Genomic DNA, 15,983 nt, shown 5'->3' on the forward strand with positions numbered 1-15,983 from the left:
GTCATCGGTGGAAAACCCTCATGTTCGAATTCTTATAGATGCTTCAGAAAGCCGGGATGGAGATCCAGTCTCTGGCCGGACCTGCACAAGGCGACTTGCCACAGCGTGACTTGCTAGCGGTTGGCGAACCTGTTGTGAAACCACGACACAAACTGCTGAAAGAGAACCCGTTTGGAGAACGCCGCTGCTACTCAAAGCGCATATTCCGGCTGGAGAGCTTCTTTTGAATAGCCTGCAATCTTTTTATTTTATTTCAGAAACAGTTTCTTGTCTCTCTGTTGTGAAATGGGCGGAGAGGTCAATGCGCTGACCGAGTTTTGTACTGACCGCAGCTCGGTCACACTCACTTCCCACATGCGCTCATGTCGGGAATTTGCTCTAGCAATCTGGGTTCACATCAAAGTATCACTCGTCCCCTTGCTCGACCGTTGATTTTATTCACTTCCAGAGCGAACAGGGGCGTAATGCAAGTATAAGAAAATAACTGCAGATGCTGGTACAAATCGAAGGTATTTATTCACAAAATGCTGGAGTAACTCAGCAGGTCGGGCAGCATCTCAGGAGAGAAGGAATGGGTGACGTTTCGGGTCGAGACCCTTCTTCAGACGTAATGCAGAAGCTTTATGAGTCTGAATGAAGAACGTTTACCTGATCAAGTGCTGCTATGTATCACCAGAACATGAACACGAGTTGACGAACCACCACCCCAGGTAGTACCAGCATTTTGCAATTCCGGTCGAGACCTTTCTTCAGACAATCTTCTCTGAGTTGCCTAAACATCGAAAGTAGGAACCTGGTCCGACCGGAATTGCCAGCCCAGAAATAATGCTGGTGAACCTCTGCAACATCCCCTCAAACACAACCACGTCCATCTCAGATGATCAGGCACAAATGCTGACAATATTCGCAGTCAAGCTACAGCAATATCTCCACAAGGCCCACACTGCTCCCACTTCCCCTTCTCTGTCCCCCTTCCCCTTCCCCTTCACCCCCCCCCTGTCCCCACACACTTCAATTCATCCCAGTTCACTCCTTTTCCCGTGCTCCCTTAACATTCACTCACTGGCTTCACCCCAATCCCTCTCTTTCATTTTAATTTCACTTTAATCTCACGCTTCACCTACACAACCCACCTTCCCAACCATCCACTAGACGTTCGTTCCCTCGACTTTGCCCACAGCACGTTGGTAATTAACGCACCCTCACCAATATGCCCCAATCTTTTCCCATTCAGTTTCATTGATTTATAACCCAACCTCTCTCCTTTAGCCGCGCTGCTCCTCACCAGCCCCTCGCCCCGGCCCCACTTTATGCCCTCAGGTCCACCTCCCCTTTTCTCTCGTCACAGCACCCCTTCTGCATTCCCTACCGCTCCAGCTTTCTTTCTCACATCGGCGACCCCTTTCACTGTCGTCTCCACCCCACCTTTTCACTCTCGCACCCCCCCCCCCCGATGGCTCTTCCCTGCAACCCATTTTATCTTTCACACATGACCATCTTTCTCTCTCGCACCCACTGCCCTTCGTTCTCAACCGCACCCCCCCTTCTCTCTGACCCCGTCCACATTTCGCTCAACCCCACCCCACCCTCTCTTCGCCCCCTGCTCCCCTTTCCCTCTCACCCACACCTGCCCTTGCTCTGTCACCCCACCTCCACTTTCTCTCTCACCCCACCTCCACTTTCTCTCTCACCCCACCTCTTCTCTCTCACCCTCCCTCTTTCTATCTCACACCTGCCCCATTTCTCACTGTCCCGAACTGTTCACAATACTCAAATGCAGCTTGCCAATGCCCTATAAAGCTTCTGCATTACTTCCCTGTTTTTATATTCTAGTCCTCTCTAACATTGCATTTGCCTTCCTTACTACTGATTCAATTTAACAATAAATCTTTTGGGAATCCTGTGCCAGCACTCCCAAGTCCATTTGAACCTCTGCTTTCTGAATAATCTATAATTGGCGAGCTTACCTTTATATTTCACCTTTTCTCCCCATATTGCCTTTTTAGTTCCCTTCTGTTGGTTTTTAAAAGCTTCCCAATCCACTAGCTTCCCACTAAACTTTGCAATATTATACCCCCCCCTCCCCATCGTTCTTACACCAATCCCCCCCCTTTCACTCTCGCCTCCAACCTCCCAGAACTCGGATATCCCACCTTATTCTCTCGGCTCTGATTTCCCCCATTACAATCTTTCATTGTGCTCTTGCTTCCACCCTTTGGGCTGCACTTTCACTCTCGCCTCTGACCCCCCCGTTTTTCTCTTGCCCCTGCTCCCCTGTTTTCCTATTGTTCCCAACCTCCTCTTGCTTGTTGTCACCTTCCCCTCGGCCAACAATGATCCATTCTACATTTCTTTGAGCTTCGTCTACTTTGATGTCAATTTCACACCTTACCCTTCCATATCTCTAGTTTCCATACCCCTGACTCTCAGTCTGAGGAAAGGTCTCAACCCAAAGCGTCACCCATTCCTTCTCTCCAGAGATGCTGAGTTACTCCAGCATTTTATGTCTATCTTTGGTGCAAACCAGCATCTGCAGTTTCTTCCTACACATCATGTTGAATGCTGTGAGCCATTCATCTCCTGCCCATTGAGGTGCGGTAGCATCAGAAAATGAAGGCCGTCCTTGTGACCTGTGTTCACTTTACACGGATAAACAGTGAACTTGTAGGTAGCTGCATGCCTTGCTTGTGGTGGTGCAATTCTGCTGACCTTGAGTGCTGGCTGCAAGGTCGGACAGGACCCGGAGAGAAACTGCAATGCGGCAGCAAACCGAGCCCTAGACTATTACATCGTGCTAACAGCACTCCTCTCGCCCTCTAACAAACTTATCCCAGTGACTGAAGGCTTTATATTTGCATTTCAGCTGTGCCCTCATGATTAGCCTGCAATGCTAGCCAGGCCACTCAGGCTTTAAGCCACACTCACAGGGTGGAGCAAATCAGGAATGCTGTTGAGGGAAGCAGGCTCACAGTTTCTGTCCGTTTGACTGAAAGTGGGCCAAAGGAACTGCAGGAAACTCTCCACCCATTACCTTCCATACCCTTCCTTTCAATTTCACACTCTCACTTTCATGCCCTTGTATTCACCTTCACTTCTTTTTCACCGTAGCTCATCCTCCTCTTCATGCTCGACTTTCCTTCCTTCACCCTCACACCATCATCAAATCTATGATACTTTCCAATGCCCTCACTCACATTTATATTTATGCTTTCACCCTCATGGTTTCATTTTCAGCCTCAATTTTCCTCTCTATTCACGCCCCCCCCAATCCTCACAGTTCTTTTTCATCCCCCACCCCTTTTCTGTTCACTGCTCCCCTCTAATCCAGCACACTGACAGCCTTAATTCACACCCTTATTTCTCCCCTAAAACCCCTTCCTCTCTCTCGCACGCACTCTTCCTTTCTCTCTGGCATCCTTCCGTTTTCTCTCTCACCCTCCCTTCCTTTCTCTTCCCCACCTTTCCTTTCTCTCTGGCATCCTTCACCCTCTCTCTCTCTCTACCACCCTTGCTTTGCCTTTCACACCTTTCCTTTCTCTTTTGCACTGTTCCTTCATCTTTCGCACCCTTCCTTTCTCTCCCACTTTTTCCTTTCTGGCTCCATTTCCTTTTCCCTCATACGTTCATTGTCATAAGTGATAGGAGTAGAATTAGGCCATTCGGCCCATCAAGTCTACTCCGCCATTCAATCATGGCTGATCTATCTCTCCCTCCTAACCCCATTCTCCTGCCTTCTCCCCAGAACCTCAGACACCCTTACTAATCAAGAATCTATCTATCTCTGCCTTAAAAAATATCCATTGATGTGGCCTCTGCAACCTTCTGCGGCAAAGAATTCCTCAGATTCACCACCCTCAGACTAAAGAAATTCCTCCTCATCTCCTTCCGAAGGGAAGGTCCTTTGATTTTGAGGTCTTCATTTCTCTCTGCCATCCTCTATTTCTCTCCCATCCCCTTTCTCTCTCGCGTGCCCTTCCTTTCTCTCTCACACCCTTCCTTTCCCTCTGGCATCTTTCCTTTTTCCCATGCACGCTCTCTTTATCCCTCGCACCCTTCATTCTTCTCTTCCTTACTCACTGCTTTCACCCTCATATCCTCCACGTAACCATCCCCTTTTCCGTCATTCATTCACACAGTTCCCCTGACATCTTCTCCTTCACCCTGACACCTCCCCTGCACCCTTGCACCCTCCCCTTTGCTCGTAAATCCTCCACCTGACTTCCCCCTCCACTACTGACTGCACCCAGCACCTAAGTGATTAAGGAGCATCTCTATGCCTGTTTTCAGTAGCTGCAGAGTGAAAAGTAGTAGTGCGGTCCCTTTTATCTGTCTTGTCCACCTCTACAGCTCCCTCCCCATCACTCCCCTCTGACTCCCCCAGTATCTCCAGCGTGAGGGACGAATTGCAGATCGCTGCAGACTCAGGCGTATGCCTTTCATCAGGCATTGGCTGCTGCCTGGGACCCAGATTCATCCCTGTGAAAAGCTGTAATGTGGCAGCAGACTGCCCCCCGGGCTACCTTGTTTAACAGCACTGCCTTCCATCTTCCATCTAACGTATTCTGTGCCATACACATGCACTTAATTGTGTCCCTATTTTGGCCTGAGGTGCAGGCTGGATCCCTCAGCCCTTCAACCCTCAACCCATACTCACAGTTGGGAGCAAGTCACGAATGCTGTCGGAGGAGCAGGCTCCAAGCTTCTTTCTGTCTAACTGGAAATGATTGCTTAGTTCGGCTGAAGAAACTGCAAGAGCTACCCTGCTAATTTGGTGCAGCCAGAACACTTAAACCCAAAGCTTATCCCTGAGGAGTATTCGCATTGCAACCCATTTCACTTTGTGTTTTGAATTGCTGCTAATGGATTATTACATCTTAACTATTGATTATTTTCTTGCAGAGATGTTATGTAATGCAGAAATGTGAGAGACAAAGTAGGCATTGGGACAGGAGGAGGGATGCTACCTGACCCACTGAACTACTCCAGCATTCTTGTGCCTTTCCTTGTGAAAGACCAAAAGGTGGCGTGAGGAAAGTGGGAAGATTTGGCGAGAGGAGCAAGGAGAGCAGGGAGGTGTCGAGGAGTAGGTGAGCATGTGGGGCCAGAATGTGTGATGGATGGGTGTCAGATAGGGGTCAGGAAACGGTGGAGAAAAGAGATGATCTGGAAAGAAGGGAACTGAAGGTTTAGGTTTGGGAGAGGGACAGGATTAGCTTAAAGACATTGATGATGGAGAGGGAATGGGAAAAGGTGGTCTGGAGTTTGTTGAGAGGGGTAATGGGAATGAATGGAGGGCCAGTGAGGTGAGGGTCCAGGTGATTGGGAGGCAGGGCAAGTGATGGGAGTGTCATGGGGAATGCACTTTGGGTCCGGTGATGACGATTCTATTCAATTAACTTTTCTCTGGAAGGTTGTACAACAAAATATATATCTCCAAACGATTCAACACCACGAACTACATATAGTAAACTAGTTTACAACAGGTAATCATGAAGGTCCGCTCAAGTAATGACAATTTAATGTAGCATTGCTACTCTGTATGAGGAATGCCTAAATAGACTGCTTGGAGATAGTATAATGCTATTTCATACGTTTAGCAATGACTTTTCCTTGGAAAGTTATACAACCATATAAACGATTCCAATCCATTCAACACCATGGATTACATCAACTATTTCAAAACATGTTATTTTACAGGACTGCTTTAATAATGGCAATTGAGTTTAACATAGCTATTCTCTGGTGGAAGCATTCAAGTAGACTACTTGCATTAAGAAGAATGTTTTTTTCATTCAGGTGGTAATTCATTTTTCGAGGAAAGTTGTACAAGAATAGAATAGTTCCTTTATTGTCATTGTAACATGAGCCATGTACAACGAAATTGTAAAATGTCAGCCAAATGAACATTTCCAATGATTCAACTCCGTGAATTACATAAAGTAAACCAGTTTACAGTGGGTAATTTAGACTTAACACTTTTGACTTTTTAGTTTAGTTTAGTTTTAGTTTCGTTTAGAGACACGGTGTGGAAACAGGCCCCACGGCCCCCCGATTCAGCACCGACATTAACCCTTTACATTCGCACTATCCTACACACTGGGGACAATTTACAATTTCCAGAATCCAATTAACTTACAAACCTGCACGTCCTTGGAGTGTGAGAGGCAACAGGACCACTCGGAGAAAACGCATTTGGTCACAGGGAGAACGTACAAACGCCATACAGACAGCACCTGTAGTCAGAATCGACGCTGGTCAGGCCTCCTTGGTGTGTTATCATATCGGGGTAGGGCTGTGGTCATAAACCAGCTGGTGGCCTCTCTGCTGTGGTACCGGCTGGCCACTCTGGTCCCGTCCTCTCGGTTCATCGCCATGATACAGAGGAGGTTAGTGAACTTCTTCTGGGGTGAGAGGAACCACTGGGTCTCTGCTGAGGTGCCGAGTCTCCCGTTGGAGGAGGGCGGTCAGGCGCTGGTCTGCGTCCGCACTCAGGTGGCGGCCCTCCGACTCAGGACCCTCCGAGTGCCCTCCCAGATGGCACTCGCTGGCCACGTACTTTTTCTGCCGGGGGCGCTGCCTCCAGGAGGGATCACGGCTCCCGGCAGCGGGCATGAGTCAGCGCGCTAGGCGGGAGTTACCCGGTTTTTACCGTGATCTCCTGAGAGCCAGGAATCTGGTCACCTTCAGCCAGGGCGCTGCTCCTCAGGGGGAGGGGGTGCTGTGGTTGTGAGGGGGGCCGGTCCTCATCCTGTCACGGTGGGTGTCGGGGAGAGGCGTGTGTGTGGAGCGATTCTGACCGGGCTTATCCCCGCTCCGTCGGAATTGCTCATCGGGCCCACGGCCCGGGTCCCTTCCCGAGAGCCGGAATAAAACTTTTATATATTTTTTTTTAAAAAAAGTAGTCACAATAGAATTCGGGTCTCTGGCACTGTGAGGCAGCAACTCTACCGCTGCACCACTCTGTGCCCCAAGGTTTCCTCAAATTACATGAAGGCATTTTAAAGTTTCACAGCTGCTCTGTACTGAAAAAGCCTGACTAGACGGCTTGCAGCAAGTACAATGCTTTTTCATGCAGCTGGCCATAACATTTTGTAGGAAAGTTGTAGAACTAAATAAACGGTTCCAATGGATTCAACGGTATGCATTATGTCCAGTAAACTAGTGTACAATAGGTTATTATAAAGGTCTGTTTACATTTGTGCAGTTGTATGTGATATCTCTGCTCTGTATGGGATTGTCTACATTGACTTAGCAGTAATTAGATTGATTTTTTATGTGGATGGGAATAATTTACCCTCGGGAGGTTTTCCACCCTAATGAACCTTTCCAATCTTTTGAAGATACAGTGTGGAAACAGGCCCTTCGGCCCATTGAGTCTGTGCCGACCAGCGATCACCCCGTGTACCAGCACTCTACTACACAATTTAGTTGGACAATTTACAATTTTACTGAAGCCAAATAACCTGCAAACCTGTACTTCTTATGCAGGAAACTGGAGCACCCGGAGAAAACCCACGCAGTCACAGGGAGAACGTACAAACTCCTTACAGACAGCATCCATAGTCAGGATTGAACCCAGGTCTCTGGTGCCGTAAGGCAGCAACTTTACAATTGTGCCACTGTGCCGCCCTTGATTCAACATTAGGATTTACATCAACTAAACTAGGTTACCACAGGTTATTGGTTTAATGGAAAGGTCTGCTTAAAAATTGGCAGTTGAATGTAACATAGCTACTCCGTATTAGAAACTCCTACAAGCCTGCTTGCAGTATGTAGACTACTTTTTCAAAAGTTTGGCAATGACTTTTACTAGGAAGGTTGCACAACTAAATGGAGGTTACCAATCGATTCAGCACCATGAATGACATCAACTGAATCAGCAAGTTATTTTTAAGGTCTGCTTAAATAATAACAATTAAGTATAACATGGCTACTAAATAGACTGCTTGCATTGTAAAATACGTTTCCTAGGAAGTTTGTATCACCAAATGAACATTTCCAATCGGTTAAACACAGTAAATTACATTAACTAAACCTGTTATTGGTTATTGTAAAGATCTGCTTAAATAGTGGCAGATCAATGTGCAAAGCTACTCTGTATTGGAAACGCTTAACTAGACTATTTGCATGAAGTAGGAATGGTTTTCATACGGTTGGCAATAGCTTTTCCTAGGGCTGTATAACCAAACATTTTCACTCAAAGAACTTTTCCGGGCAAGGTGCTTCAATCAAATAAATGACCCCAATTGATTCAGCTTCATGTAATACATCAGAAAAGTTAGCTTACAACACGCTATTACTAACTACATTTTAGTTAGGGGACGATGTATGGAACATTACAATTTTGGAAAAACTGAATTAGTCTGTTTGCAGCAAGCAGCGTTCATAAATCTTCTCTGCAGCCTTTCCAATTAAAAAAAGTTCATGGCAAGAGGTGATCCTTAGAGTTCTGTTGCTGAGGATCAAGTTGAGCAGTAAAATGTAGCACAAGGAACTGCGATGTTGGAATCTTGAGTAAAATACAAAGTGCTGGCGGAACTCAATGGGTCAGGCAGCATCTGTGCATGGAATGGACGGACAGCGATTTGGGTTGGGATCCTTCTCCACACTGGGCAGCACTTGGTAAAGGAAAGACCCAGAGAGGGTAGACGGCTGACTGGGAGAGTCCAGGAGGAGGAGATCTGAAGGCCCCGATCCAAAACGTTGTCTGTCCATTCCCTCCACAGATGCAGCCTGGCCCGCTGAGTTCTTCCAGCACTTTGTGTTTTGTTTAAAAGTCGTGTAGGTCAGTTCAGGAATCTGATGGTTGCAGGAAAGTAGCTGTTTCTGAACCTGGTGGTGTGGGACTTCAGCCAATTAAGCTACAAAGCTGTAGGCCTTTGGAGTATGGGAGGAAACCGGAGCACCTTGAGAAAATCCACACGGTCACAGGGAGAACGTGCAAACTCCGTACAGACATCACCCACAGTCAGGATTGAACCCGGGTCTCTGGCGATGTAAGCCAGCAACTCAACCTCTGTACCACCATGTCGCCAGGGCCCACGATGCTTGGGACTCAATAGTTACATTTTTGCTCAGTTTCAGATTATTACTCGGTTTAACACCAGAATTATAATAACACAATTTGGGAAGTCTAAACCTTGATCTAATAGAGTTTAGATATGAACTAATTATTCTTACATTATCAACGACATTAGCCCTTAACACAGGCAGGCAATTAGTATTACAAATTATGAGGACACAATAGTAGCTTGGTGCAATTTGAAGTTCACTCTTGCTGAGATTCAAGCACTGGTCTTATAAAACCTGTCAAGGGTGATGTTTGTTTACATCTCATGTTTATCCTGTTTTATAATGTGGCCAAGATTTGTTGCAAACTCCTCGATAAGCAATAACAATAAACTTTCCAAGTATAGAAAGTTGGGATAGTTGGGATAGTTGAGGGGCGGCATAGTGGCTCATCGGTAGAGTTGTTGCCTCACAGTGCCAGACACGCAGGTTTGATCCTGACTATGGCTGCTGTCTGTATGGAGTTTGTCCGTCCTCCCCGTGACCGTGTGGGTTTTCTCTGGGTGCTTCGGTTTCCTACCACATTCCAAAGACGTGAAGGCTTGTAGGTTAATTGTATTCTGTAAATTATCCCTAGCGTGTAGGAGAGAACTCGTGTATGGGACGATTGATGGTCGGCATGGACTCGGTGGGCCGAAGGGCCTGTTCTCATGCTGCATCTATAAACTAAACTAAACTAAATAAGTGGTTGCCTTGTACTATTATTGGAAGGATCAATGGATGAGGGTAACTGATATGTACTTCTCAGATGGTTTGGATCATGTTCATCTTCTTGAGAGTTTATAGACTGCTGCTCCTCCAGGTGAGTGGAGAGTAATCCTTCTCTCTCCTGACGTGTCTTGGGGATGGAGGAAAGCTTAATGGACAAGTGCAGAGTGTTGTGTTTTGATATGTCAAACCAAGGTGAGACTCACACTGTAAATGATAGCGGCCTGGCGAGGGTTGTGGAACAGAGGGACCTAGGGTATAGGTATACAGTTCCTTGAAAGTGGCAGCATCGGTAGACAGAATGGTGAAAAAGATCAAGTCTGAAGAAGGGTCCCGACCCGAAACATCATCTGTTCCTTTTCTCCAGAGATGCTGCCTGACCCGCTGAGTTGCTCCAGCACTTTGTGTCTACAGCATAAAGCAGCATCTGCAGTTCCTTCCTACACATGGTGAAAAAGGTGTTTGTCAAGCTTGACTTCATTGGTCAGGTCAATGAGTACTTTGAGGTGGGACGCTACATTGCGACTGTACAAGTCGTTGGTGAGACCACACTTGGAGTATCGTGTGGAGTTCTGGTTGCCTAGCTATAGGAAGGATGTCATCAAGCTGGAACGTGTGCAGAAGAGATTCACAAAGACATCACGAGGCTGTACGGCATAGTGGCACAGCGGTAGAGTTGCTGCCTTACAGCTCCAGAGACCCGGGTTCAATCCTGACTATGGGTGTTGTCTGTATGCAGTTTGCATGTTCTCCCTGTGACCATGTGGGTTTCCTCTGGATGCATCTGTCACCTCCATCATCCCAAAGACATATAGGTTAATTGGCCTCTGCAAATTATAAATTGTCCCTAGTGTATAGGATAGTGCTAGTGTATGAGATGATCGCCGGTTGGCGTGGACAAGATGGGCCAAAGGGCCTGTTTCTATGCTGTATCTCTAAAGTCTAAACTCTAAAGACTGGAGAATTGAATTATAAGGAGAGGCTGGGAATTTCCCCCCCTGGAGCGGAGGAGGTTTAGGTGTGATGTTATAGAGATATATATAAACTCATGAGGGGTATGGATAAGGTGGATGGTTCATGGCTATTTCTCAGGGTAGAGATGTCTAACACCACCAGAGGGTGCACATTTATCCTGGGTGGTATCAAACATCTTGAGAAGGTTTGGAACTTTGACTCACCTGCAGAATTCTGCTCTTTGCACCATGTTTCGACCCAGGTTGTGATAAAGTGTGGAACTGACTTGTCCCAGTGAAACTCAAATGTGTGAGTAGGTTACAGGTCGACAGTGTCACTGGAAGGCACTGCCGGCAGCAGCTAACATCATTGGGCTGAAGAGTGGTAATTTGCTGAGGTGGATCCGACCTGCTTTTGTTAATGGGACACACTTGGGCAATTTTCCACATTATCTGATAGATGCCAGAGTTTTATGTTGGCAAACATGATTACCATTCACAGCCTGCTAGCTTTTATGATCACACAACTCCCACCCAAGTTTGTCTTTTTACATGGCAAATGTCCAAGATGCTCATTTTGAAAAGTGGATGGACAGGATCGATGACGGGAGGCTCGATCCGTGGACCTGCATAGATTCAAGGGCTGTGTATCTTGGCTGGCTATGTCAGGCCTGGTGCACTGCTCTTTACTGTCAGGCAGATCTGGATGGAAATGCTTCAAGCAGCAAATTACGAAGTTTGTAGCCAGAGAACTGGAGAAGCAGATACAGCCAGCAGACACAGCCAGCTGATACACCCAGGAGATACAGCCAGCAGATACAGCCAGCAGATACAGCCAGCAGATACAGCCAGCAGATACACCCAGCAGGTATGTCCAGCAGGTACACTCAGCAGATGCACCCAGCAGGTACACCCAGTAGATACACCCAGTAGATACACCCAGGCTTCTGTTCTGTGACTGCATGAGGCTTTCCACTACTCTGGTGTTGCTTTCACACCCACACGGGCAGGCCCTTTAGCCCATCTTACAGAGTACTATGTTTACATAGGTACATACTGAAAACTGTAACGTCCAGATTCAGGAACAGCTTCTTCCCTACAACCATCAGGCTGTTGAATGCTACAACTTTCAAAGAGGCTTCAAACTACATAGACTTGGGGGCATCAATCTTTTTCTTTGCACTACTGTTGTCTTTTTATTTGTCTTTTAAAAAAATATAAACTGAATTATTTGTTGTTGTTTATTACGGGTTTTACAGAGTATGATGTTTACATATCTGTTGTGCCGTTGCAAGTAAGAAATTCATTGTTCTATTTCGGTACATATGATAATAAAGCAGTCTCTCTCTGTTTCTCGTCCACGCCCACCATTAGCATACTGGGCTAGTTCCATTTGCCTGCATTTGGCCCCGAGGCCCACCTTGTTCATGAAGGTAATAGGTAGGATGAAGTACAGTGTCTTTTACCCAGGACAGGGCAATCGAGAACCAGAGGACATAGGTTTAAGGTGAGGGGGCAAAGATTTAATAGGAACCTGAGGGACAACTTTTTCACTCACTGCCAATGGACAAACTGCCAGAGGAGGTAGATGAGGTAGGTGCTATAACAACATTTAAAAGACATTTGGACACAGACTTGTACAGGAAAGGTTTAGAGGGGTATAGGCTAGCATTTTGGTCGGTGTGGGCCGCAGAGCCTGTTCATGTGCTGTGACTCGATGACTCAAGATTCAAGCAGTTTCAGCTTTCCAAAATTCCATATGTTTCACCAACTCAATGTTTAGAAATTGCAATAAGTGATGGAAGGTGCGTGCATAACTAGGGAGTCCATCAGCTCAGCCTAAGGTCTTCAGGCAACAATACTGTATTGCATGCAAGGCATGAGGCATCATATGTAGTATAACAGGCCTGACGCAAGAAAGCTCACACTCTCCATTCTGACAATGCAGGCAATTGATCATTCAGAGGAAATTATGTTTCAAGCAGATTTGGAAGAGGAGTATTCAGCAATAGTTTAGTTTAGTTTAGTTCAGTTTAGTTTAATTTAGTTTAGTTTAGTTTAGAGATACAGCATGGAAACAGGCCCTTCAGCCCATCGAGTCCACGCCAATCATCTAATTCTATGTTATGCCACTTTCTCATCCACTCCCTACACACTAGGGGGAAATTTACAGAGGCCAATTAACCTACAAACCCACGTGTGCTTGGGATGTGAGATGAAGGTGGAGCACTGGGAGGAAACCCATGTGGGGTTATTGGGAGAAAGTGCAAACTTCCCACACAGACAGCCACCGAAGTCAGAATTGAACCCTCGTCTCTGGTGCTGTCAGGCGGTAGCTCTATTCGCTGCGCCGCCCTTAAGGTGGGAGGGGCTCACTTGGACCAGACAGAGGGAAGAGAATTGGGAAGAGATAAGACCACATGGATGAGGAGGGAAAGGGTCAGGAGAACAGGAGGGTTGTAGAGGTGGGGCAGAAGGATGGGATTATGCAGGTTGGTGAAAGGAGATGATCAGCAGAGAGAGGAGAGGGACGGGCAAGGAGGGTGGTGCACGTGGATTATGAGGAGATAGCAAAGACAGAGGATCAGATGAGGAGGGGAGTGGGCACAGTGGCATACTGATACACTTGCTGCCTTACAGCGCCAGAGACACAAGTTCGATCCTGACCACGGCTGCTGTCTGTACGGAATTTGCATGTTCTCCCTGTGACTGCGTGGGTTTTCCCCAGGTGCTCAGGTTTGCTCCCACACTCCAAAGACATGCAGGTTTTGGCTAATTGGCTTCATTAAATTGTAAATTGTCCCTAGTGTGTAGGATAATGCTAGTGTACAGGGTGATCGGCGGACAGTGTGGACGGTGGGCCGAAGGACCTGTTTCCATGCTGTAGCTCTAAAGTCTAAACTCTAAAGGGAGAGGAAGAACATCAGATGGCCTTGAGAGAGAACTGCCTGTAGGATCAGATGGCATTGGGAGAGGACTCCCTGTGGGAATGATCGGAAATGGGTTGGTGACGTGCTGTACTCATCTGCTCATGCACATACCTGGTTTCTCCATATCTTCCTGTGCACATGACCTGCCGTAGATATACACAAGACCATTCCCATCAGAAAGCCACAAAACATCCTTGTGCATTTAACAATAAGTTAAAAAAAAATTCTTCCATTCTGTTGTGCACAAGATGTAACGCTCTGGAATCCCGATGCCCGTGAAGTTTTAAATGTCGTGTCTATTCAACATTTAGCTGAGTTCCATTCTGTGCTGCCAATTGGTTAGTAATTGAGTGAGTCAGTGTGGAGACAGGCCCTTCGGCCCAACATGCCCACACCGGCCAACATGTCCCAGCTACTCGAGTCCCACCTGACTGCGTTTGGTCCATATCCCTCCAAACTTGTCCTATCCATGTACCTGTCTACCTGGTTCCATACATCCACCACCCTTTGTGTGAAAATGTTACCCCTCAGATTCCTATTAAAACTTTTCCCCTTCCCCTTGAAGCTGTGTCCTCTGGTCCTCAATTAGACAATAGGTGCAGGAGGAGGCCATTCGGCCCTTCGAGCCAGCACCGCCATTCAATGTGATCATGCTGATCATTCTCAATCAGTACCCCGTTCCTGCCTTCTCCCCATACCCCCTGACTCCGCTATCCTTAAGAGCTCTATCTAGCTCTCTCTTGAATGCATTCAGAGAATTAGCCTCCACTGCCTTCTGAGGCAGAGAATTCCACAGATTCACAACTCTCTGACTGAAAAAGTTTTTCCTCATCTCAGTTCTAAATGACCTACCCCTTATTCTTAAACTGTGGCCCCTTGTTCTGGACTCCCCTACTCTGGGCCAGAGATTCTGGGCATCTACCCGATTTATTCCTCTTATGATCTTATACACCTCTATAAGATCACCCCTCATCCTCCTGCGCTCCAAGGAATAGAGACCCAGCCTACTCAATCTCTCCCTTTTGCTCAAACCCTCTAGTCCTGGCAACATCTTTGTAAAGTATATCTTTTCTGAACCCTTTCAAGCTTGACAATATCTTTCCTGTAGCACGGTGCCCAGAACTGAACACAATACTCTAAATGTGGTCGCATCAATGTCTTATACAACTGCAATATGACCTTCCATGGTTGGCATGGAATATTGTGGTAAGCCACCAACATGTTTGTAGAAACGAGGAGCTGCAAGTGCTGGTTTACAAGAAAAGACACAGAGTGCTGCCTAAACTCAGCGAGTCGGACAGCATCTCTGGAAAAAGACACAAGAAGCAGGAGTAACTCAGCAGGACAGGCGGCATCTCTGGAGAACATGGATAGGGAATGTTTCAGGTCGGGACCCTTCAGACTTATGGAACTTCACTGTCCATGTTCCAACACCATTTGATTATTTGCCCAGTAGATCTTACCTGAACATATGTGTTTGTTAAAGTAAAACATAACATTTAGGTTATTTTCAAATAGCTATGGAAATCGATAGCATATTATGAATATAGCCTTTTATTGTGCATTTAAAAACCCACACAAGCAGCGGTTACAATTTACTAAGGAATTAAAAGAAATATATAGGAGAAATAAGCAACATAAAAATGTGAAATTATAAATTTATAATCCAGAAGCCGATTAATGATTTGTGGGTTTGTTGCATTGAATATTGTGGATGTATCTGGGGAAATTAAAAAGAAAGTTCAAAGAAATTAACAAAACTGTGGTAATTATGAGCAATGGCTCTGACAATAAAATTATCATAATGTTGTAAAAGTATTCTAATTCAGCACTCCAGGTGCTTTATGAACATTTAAAGTGGTTTTGTACAGCAGAAGAGATAACTCATCAGCAAATCTTAAAAACAACAGCATGGACGAATATAACATTTAACATTATCCTGTCATTGCATGAACAATGTAAGACTTTTTTTTCGCCCTCCATGAAACTGTATACTGAAAACTCTGATAAAGCATATTACCATGAAGGATTTGTGTACATTTGAAATTGTAATGACTTAAAAGAGAAACAAGGAAAATCTATGTCGGTGACTCAATTAAAAATATCTCAAAATTCATCCTTTGTGTTATTTAAAGGCTTCATAACTTTTCATTCATCATCTTCATCGTAGCATCTATTTCTCTTGATTTGTTCTTCCACAGTTAGAGATGGCGACTCTTTGTTTGTAAGGCCAGTATCAGAGAGTTGATCCAATTTGTGTTCAGAAGGCAGAATATTGTGAGGTGGTGCATCACCCTCTGATACATCCGGTTTAATTTCAATA

Source organism: Rhinoraja longicauda, chromosome 8 (assembly GCF_053455715.1).
Source record: "Rhinoraja longicauda isolate Sanriku21f chromosome 8, sRhiLon1.1, whole genome shotgun sequence".
In the NCBI taxonomy this organism is placed as follows: Eukaryota; Metazoa; Chordata; class Chondrichthyes; order Rajiformes; family Arhynchobatidae; genus Rhinoraja; species Rhinoraja longicauda.